Below are 8,759 nucleotides of genomic sequence, written 5' to 3'. Positions count from 1 at the left end.
CTTCTCTCCTTCCTTTCCCCCTTCCTTTCCTCCTTCCTTCCCCCCTTCCTTCTCTCCTACATTCCCTCCTTCCTTCCCTCCTTTTTTCTCTCATTCTCTCCTTCCTTCCCTCCTTCCTTCCCTCCTTTCTTCTCTCCTTCCTTCCCTCCTTCTTTCCCTCCCACCTTCCCTCCCTCCTTTCTACCCCCCTTTCTTCTCTTTCTTCTCTCCTTCCTTCCTTCTCTCCTTTCCCTTCTCTCCTTCCCCTTCCTCCCCTTTACCCTTCCCCTCTTCTTCCCATTCCTCCCCTCTTTCCTACTCTTACATGTTCAATTTATTTGAATCTTTTTTCCTCTTTTTTTAAAAAACCCTAACACTTTTTTTCTTTTTAGTTGTAACTCTCTTCTTCTGTTTCAATACTATTTCAGGTACGGCTAAGGGTGACTCCGTCAGTCTGTCCCGCTCATGGATGGAAGAAGGCAATGGGGACACGGCAGAAAGAAGAAGTCTCTGGGGAGTGTTTGGGCAGGCTGGGAGAGGCCCTCTCGGATGAAACTCTCCGCTGTCATTTGGGGGGAGCTGTTCCTGACCGCTTGCTTGCCCCCTTGGCCTCTGGACAGGTAAAGGGCTGAGGCAGGTTAGTCTGGATCCATGTTTGGCTAAGAGCTTCCTGAATGCCTGGCCAGCCTTGCTCACTTTGGAGACCCGGGCAATTTAAGGTCAGATGCCGCCGGAGCCGTCCACTGACATGCCGGCTGCCTTCCTGAGTTGAAGTTAAGGTCACCTTGACCCGGCCGGCAGTGTTCCTGGACTTGTTGACCAAGCAGAATTTGCCTACCAAGACAGATGTTGACAAGTCTCTTGTTGGATTTGAGAGGGGAGAATGTTGCAATGATTTACGGTGCAGGTGCTGTTGTAAAATAACAAGATTTTGACCAGAGATTCCAAGGGAAGTTAAAATTTAATCCTGAAGGTGCTGTTCTTGTGGCATCTTTTTGGGAGGGAGGCTGTTCTGAAGCCATAACCATAATTTGGGTCTGGAATCCAGCATGGAAGGGAAGGGAAGGGGAAGGGGAGCGAAGCAAAGCGAAGTGAAGAAAAAGGGGAAGGGAAGGGAAAAGGGAAGGGGGGGAGGGAAGGGGGAAGGGAAGGGAATCAAAGGGGAAGCAAAGGGAAGGGGAAGGGAGGGGAAGAAAAGGGAAGGGGGGAGGGAGGGGGAAGTAAAGTGAAAAGGGAAGGGGGAAGGGGGGAAGAAGGGAGGGGGAAGAAAAGGGAAGAGGGAAGGGAAGCAAAGGGAGGGGAAGAGAAGGAGGAAGAGGGAAGGAGTAAGAGGGAGGAAGAAGAGGGAAGGAGGAAGGAGAGGGGAAGGAAAGGGGGAGGAAAGGGAAAGGGGAAGGGAAGTGAAAAGGGAAGGGGGAGGGGAAGGGGAGGAGAGGGGAAGGGAAGGGAAAGAAAAGGGAAGGGGGAAGGGAAGCAAAGTGAAAAGGGAAAGGGGAGGGGAAGAGGGGAGGGGAGGAAGAAGAGGGATGGGGGGAGGGAAGGGAAGCAAAGGGAAGGGAAATGAAATGAAAAGGGAAGGGAAGCAAAGGGAAAAGAGAAACGAAGGGAAGGGGGAAGGGAAGGGGAAGAGGAGGGAATGGGGATGGAAATAGGAAGGGAAGAATGAAAAATAAGCCCAGTGAAGTATGACATTAGACATACCAGCACCCTATCCTAAACCTACCATGGGTTTTCAAACCCAAAATCCCTAAGAGAAACAAAAAATAAATAAATCCATGCCTGAACATTCAAAGGAATTTGTCTTTGGTGCAAACGCTCTCAGTGTACATAGAGAAAAATAAAATAGAATACATTCATCAAGATTCATAAGATACAAAATGTAGTGATAGACATAGGTTACTAATAAGCAATCAAATTATACTAGGAAACAAATAAAGCAATATAAATTTTAAAGATACAAGCAATATGATTATAGTCATAAGTGGAAAGTCATAAGTGGGAAGAGATAGGTACTAGGAAGAAAGAGACGAATAATAGTAATACAGTCTTAGTAGATAATTTGACAGTGTTGTGGATAATTTGACAGTGTTGTGGGGATTAGTTGTTAAGCAGAGAGATGGCATTCGGGAAAAATGCGATCCCTTGTGTCTAGTTGTTCTGGTGTGCTGTGCCCCAGACTTGTACACCAAAGATGAGGTGGGGAGGGACAAGGTTTAAAAAATCCATTACAGGTAGTCTCAATTTACAACAGTTTGTTTAGTGACTGTTCGAAGTTACAATAGCACTGAAAAAAAGCGATGGCCATTTTTCCTACTCAGACGACCATTGCAAATTCAGATGCTTGGCAACTGACTCATATTTATGACGGTTGCAGTGCCCCGGGGTTATGTGATCCCCTGTTGCGGCCTTCTGACAAGCAAAGTCAGTGGGGAAGCCAGATTCACTTAACAACCAGGTGACTAATTTAACAACCGCAGTGATTCACTTAACAGATAGCAATGGGGCAAAAGTCACGTAACAAATTTATCACTTAGCAACGTAAATTCTGGGCTCAATTGTGGACATAAGTCGAGGACTGCCTTTACTGACTGCAATAAAAAGTATACTGGAATTGCTACAGGCCTTTTTCTTTTCTTTTTTTTCCCTTCCTTTCTTCTTTCGTTCTTTCCTTTCTTCCTCCCATCTACTCCTACTCCTGCCTGCCTCTTCCTTCCTTCCTTCCTTCCTTCTTAGTTGCTCAACTCCAATGGACTCCTGCCTACTTCCCAGACCTGGTAAAGACAAATATATTCTGGAGGGGGTGGAGGTGGGGGAATGCTGCAGCATGGAACAGTTCTGTTGATAACATCAGCCAACCAGTCTTGCCCTCCTCAAATATGCTCCATACTACTTCAAGGATTAACACAAACTTCTCCTTACACACCAGGCTCTTCCCTTGGAAAAATAAACCTCCTCCAGAACAATTAGGTATTTCAAAGTTGTAAATGGCACCAACTGATTGAATTATTTTAAGCTTAATTGACTGGGGGGGGGGGGAGGCAGTAAGAAAAAAGAGGAAGCAGGAGAAAGAAAGGAGAGGGTTTTGATGGGAAAGAATGATGAGAAAAGAAAACCTTCCATTCTCCACAGGAGGAGGAGTGATGGTGGCCACCACAATGTGATTGAAGGCAGCCTTCAAAGGGAGAAGGCTTCAAGTCATGATGGAGGTACAAAAAAAAATAGCTTGAGTCACAAGAGCACAAAGTTGCTTCTCTTTAAACCAGCCGATATGATCTTCACACACCCTGCAGTTTTCACGGGAGAGTAGCATATAGATTTCTTGAATAAAATGCAGTTCCATACAACGCAGTCAATTCATTGAGCTGATAATGCAAATAAAATAATAAAATAAAATGTAACATAATAAAATAAAATGCAAAGTAAAACAAAATAAAAAATAATAAAATAAAAATAAAAATAAATGTAAAATACAAAATAAAATATAAAATAAAATGTAAAATTAAATATAAAAGATAAAATAAAATAATAAAATACAAAATAAAATAAAGTCAAAATAAAATAAAAAGAATGAAATAAAAAACAATGAAATAAAAATAAAATAATAAAAAAGTAAAATAAAATAAAATATTAAATGTTAAAAAATAAAAAATAAAGTAAACTATAATATAATAAAATAAAAATAAAGTAAAATATAATATAGTAAAATAAAATAATAAAAAGTAAAATAAAAAATAAAACAAAATATTAAATATTGAAAAATAATAAAATAAAAATATAGTAAAGTAAAATAAAAATAAAAGATAAAATAAAATAAAATGCCTGGATCTGGGAACTTCCTGAGGGAGGAATTATTCCCATAGGAGGAATTATTCCAGGGCCCACATGCTGTGAGGGGCCTTGTCTGAAATAACTTCTCTATTCCTTGAAATGATCCTTTTCATGCAAAGCAGTAAAACTGATCAATTAACAGATAACATCAAGAGTTGTTTGACTGTTGGGGATTCCTGGCATGGGTTTGTCTACTGGGACATTGACTTCAGGGCTTAAAACACCAGGGAAAAGGAAAAAAAAAGTCTTGCATCAAGATGTGAGAAAAAAGAGATGGGGGGGATCAAACAAACCTTGCAACTTTTGGCATTTTCTGAGTCTTCAAAAAAGCCAGGATGAGATTCAAACAGAGCAGAAGCAGATAAAACTCTCTCTCCTTTTGGCTTTGTCTGTCCTTTCAGCTCTAAACAGAAAGGTTTTCGGTGAGACCAAACAAAACTTGGGTTTGTGGCTTTTACACAGGTCTTGTTTAATGAAAAGAAGGATTAGGGGTAACATGACAGCAGTGGGCTGCCATAAAGAGGGAGTCAACTTATTCCCCAAAGCCCCTGAAGGCAGAACCAGAAGCAATGGATAGAAACTAATCAAGGAGAGAAGCAACCTAGAACTAAGGAGGAATTTCCTGACCCTGAGGACAATTGATCAGTCAGTGGAACAACTTGCCACCAGAAGTTGTGAATGCTCCAAAACTGAAAATTTTAAAGAAGAGATTGGACAACCATTTGTCTGAAATTATATAAGGCTTCTTGTCTGAGCAGTGTATCGGAGAAGAAGACCTCCAAAATTCCTTCCAAGCCTATTATTCTGTTATTCTGTAATTGTATTTCCTCCTAAAACCCTTTTGAAAAAAATTCCCTGGGTTTATACAATAGTCTAAATTCAAGTTAATGAAACCTAACTGTTTCTTCTCCTTAGAATCCCCTTCTCCTGGAATGGAAGTCACCAAACAAACCATTTTCTTGAGATGAAGATCTGGTCCATAGACAATGTTGGGCTTCCATAATACATTGACCATAAATTACCCAGCTTGTGTTAATGTGTTGGCAGACCCAGCAACTTGGTTTAAGATGAGCTGCTACCTTTTAGGAGGTGCAAAATGGCAGGTTGCTGTAAGACTTTGCAGTAGTTCCACACCAATAAAATCTCTCAAATTCAATGAGTCTTGATTTAAGAAGCAGAATGTTTAAAGGAAGATAACAGGGAAAACGTCTTGAGATATTATCTGGAATTCATTTCATCTTGTGGATTGCAAGCAAGGGGTAGGGTGATGGGCAGGATGAGTTTGGAGTGGGGCTGCCTGGCACTATCAACAGGATCAGTACGTTTGTCAACATTTTGACCACCAGTCTGGAAAGAAATGGTGACACATGGTCTTTAGAAAGGCTTCTGCATCCTCATTTTGTTGGATTTCACATTGTGCTCGTTTCCTTTTCTGGAAGGTTGAATGGAAGGTGTTGGCTATTCAGATGCAAAACATCCCAAAAGATTCAGATTGAGGGGCCCTTGGTGCTCTCTCTGAGCTTGTTTGTTTTCCTACAGAAGTTTCATCTCCTAATTAGGTAACACCATGAGTGCTAGAAGTGAGTGGGATTTGAGGAGGAGGAGAAATAAAGGAAGAGGAGAAGGAAGGAAGAGGGAAACAGAGAGGGAAAAGGAGGAGGAGGAGGAGGAGGAGGAGGAGGAGGAAGAAGGGAGATGGAGATGAAGAGCAAAGAGGAGGAGAAGGATTGGGGTCCTTGGTGCTCTCTGAACCTGATTGCTTTCTTGCAGGTGTTTCATGATTCAATTAGATCAGTGTTTTTCAACCTTAGCAACTTGAAGATGTCTGGACTTCAACTCCCAGAATTCCCCAGCCAGCCAGACATCTTCAAGTTGCCAAGGTTGAGAAACACTGAATTAGATAATATCATCAGTGCTAGAACAGAGAGAGGGAGGAGGAGGGAGGAGGAAAAGAAGAGGGAAAATAAGGAGGAGGAGAATTGCCATGATGTAAAAAAAGATGTTGAGACTCTAAAAAGAGTGCAGAGAAGAGCAACAAAGATGATTAGGAGACTGGAGGCTAAAACATATGAAGAACGGTTGCTGGAATTGAATGTCTACTTAATGAAAAGAAGGACTAGGGGAGACATGATAGCAGTCTTCCAATATCTCAGGGGCTGCCACAAAGAAGAGGGAGTCAAGCTATTCTCCAAAGCACCTGAAAGCAGGACAAGAAGCAATGAGTGGAAACTAGTCAAGGAGAGAAGCAACTTAGAAGAAATTCCCTGACAGTTAGAACAACTAATTAGTAGAAGAACTTGCCTCCAGAACAAAGATGTTTTTGAAGGCTTCTTCAGTTGCTTCTTGAATGAGAAGCAAAACGTTTTTAATGAAGAACCCTCCCCCACCCCACAAGAAAGTCGAGTTGTCTGTTGAAAAACACCTTTGGGACAACCGTGGATCTCCATAGACACTTAGTGAATCTCCATAGGCATTTAGTCTTGCTGGAAATGCATTTCCATCACTGTTACCAAGTGATGTTACCAAGTGGCTGCAACCACTATCTGACTTTTTTGACTACCTTGGACACCACTCCTTAGTGTTCAGGTCCATAGCCACCTGATATGGTGTCCCAAGGAATTGAGGACCTTGGTGCTCTCTGAGCTTGGTTGTTTTCTTACAGACATACCCTTACCAAACTAGGTACATCACTGATGAAGATACTTAGTGGGTAATGAGGCATCTTCAGGAAAACAACCAAGCAAAGGGAACATCAAGTGCCCTACAGTTTATCCCTGAGATATAAATATTCTTTTCCACTGTCTATGGAGATTCTCAAGTCATCCAGATCATGGTTGTCCCAAAGGTGCTTTTTCTTCAAGAGGCAACTGGACTTGCTGGTGTGTGTTTGTGTTTTTTCTTCTTTGAAGATGTTCTGCTTCTCATCCAAGGAGTTTCTTGAGCTGAAGAAGCTTCTTGGATGAGAAGCGAATTGTCTTCAAAGGAAAAAAACAACAACAACAAAGTCCAGTTGCCTTTTGAAAAAGCACCTTTTGGATTTTCTTCTATTAGGACCATTGAATGTCAATGCATACATTTTAACATTTAAATGAAGCCACTGGAAGTGATTTGTTAGTTTAGATCAGGTGTTTAGATCAGGAACATTGATGGCCCTCATTACATATATCTCTATACATCTCTATACATTTCTATACACCTCCACCTCAGGCCACGCCAGGATTATGTGCATCTATTATGAATACTAATGCTTACTAGCTTCATGAATATGCTTTAGAGAAGCAGCCTCTTTTCTAAACCAAAGGAAGATAACATTTTAATTAATGGCATAGTACTTATCATTTTAATTATTTATTTATTTTTTTAAAATATTTTTCTTGCTGTTCTTTTTTCTTTTTCTTTTTGCTGTTATAAATCACCAAGAGTTAATTCATTTGGTGGGGTGGTAAAAAAAAAATGGGGAAAAAAAATCACATTTCTTTCCATCTACTGAAAAAGTATTCAAATTACTCTTTGAAGGGGTATCTAACGGTCTCATTCTCATTTAGGGTGAGGGTAACTGCAAATGCTCCAAGATCAGCGCAGATGGGGACTGCAGCCCAGAAATCAAAAGACGCTTCCTCCTGGGGAGGAAAGCGATGGCAAATCTAGGCAGCAGACTAAAAAGCAGAGACCTCACCCTGCCAACAAAAGTGTGTATAGTCAAGGCTGTGGTTTTCCCACTTGCAATGGATGGCTATGAAAGTAGGACCATAAGGAAGGCTGAGCGCCAAAGAACTGAGGCCTTTGAATTATGGTGCTGGAGAAGACTCCTGTGAGTCCCTTGGACTGCAAGGCAATCCAACCGGTCAGTCCTAGAGGAGATCAATCCTAACTCCTCTTTAGAAGGCCAGATCCTGAAGAGGACACTCAAATACTTTGGCCACCTATTGAGAAGGAAGGACTCACTGGAGAAGAGCCTCATGCTGGGAAAGATTGAGGGCAAAAGAAGAAAGGGACAGCAGAGAATGAGATACTGGATGGAGGCACCAAAGCAGTGAGCTTAAATGGACTCTAGAGGATGGTAGAGGACAGAAAGGCCTGGAGGAATGTTGTCCATGGGGTCATGATGGGTTGGACATGACTTCGCAACTAACAGCTACTGAAAATGCAGGAATCCCTCAGAGAGGCTCCATGTTCCTTCCATTTCTGCTCAACCACTCCTGTCCCATTTATATGTACTTTTATTTGTGCCCTTTTTCATGTGTTTTTCATACTTGTTGCCTTGTATTTGTTGACAAAATAAATAAATAAATAAGTAAGTAAAATATGGTTGCTCTCTAGTAAATATAGCTGCCCATATTGTTCCCCTGCTTTACTTGGATTGTTGATTTTGCCTTTAAGCTTTTCCCTTTCATCTCTAATGGACTTCTCTTCATTTCAAAAAGATTTTTCCAGAGGGAACATGAGAGATCCCTTGGCATGGGAGCCCCTCAAGGAATTCCGTCCTTTTTAAAATCAATGAGACTGCTTAAGCCTTCTCTCCCCTCCTCCTTCTGAGAAGGACACAGAGAATGAGGTGGCTGGATGGAGTCACCAAAGCAGTGGCATGAGCTTAAATGTACTCCAAAGGATGGTAGAGGGCAGGAAGGCCTGGAAGAACATTGTCCATGGGGTCGCAATGGGTCGGACACGACTTTGCAACTAACAACAACTGCAAATGCAGGAAACTCTCAGAGAGGCTCCATGTTCTTTCCATTTCTGCTCAACCACTCCTCAGAACAGCCATTCCGTGAAGTCAATTGGGTTGAAATGAAGGACCTGGAGTTCAGCTGGATCTCCATACTTGCAACCTCATATCTTCACCACTACACCTTGTGAGCTCATCACTGATCAGCTAAGATTAAAATGGACCAGAGCTCACAGCAGCACAAATACACTCTCCAAATTTGTCCAGGCAACAGCACCCACTGGCC

The 8,759-nt window shown here is 41.8% G+C and overlaps 1 long non-coding RNA gene across 1 annotated transcript in view; it reads right to left on the bottom strand.

Moving 5' to 3' along the window:
* Positions 1–385: 385 nt before the first annotated feature.
* Positions 386–8,759, bottom strand: part of LOC148044751 (uncharacterized) — a 41,517-nt gene continuing 33,143 nt past the window's right edge. Inside the window, exon 3 of the long non-coding RNA XR_015697411.1 lies at positions 386–1,016. This is a non-coding gene — a long non-coding RNA (uncharacterized LOC148044751). The remainder of the gene's footprint in view (positions 1,017–8,759) is intronic.

This window comes from Thamnophis sirtalis, unplaced genomic scaffold (genome assembly GCF_051295495.1).
Source record: "Thamnophis sirtalis isolate CommonGarterSnake01/CBP01778 unplaced genomic scaffold, rThaSir2_p1.2 scaffold_7, whole genome shotgun sequence".
NCBI classification, from domain to species: domain Eukaryota; kingdom Metazoa; phylum Chordata; class Lepidosauria; order Squamata; family Natricidae; genus Thamnophis; species Thamnophis sirtalis.
This window is presented reverse-complemented; position numbering and strand designations above follow the sequence as displayed.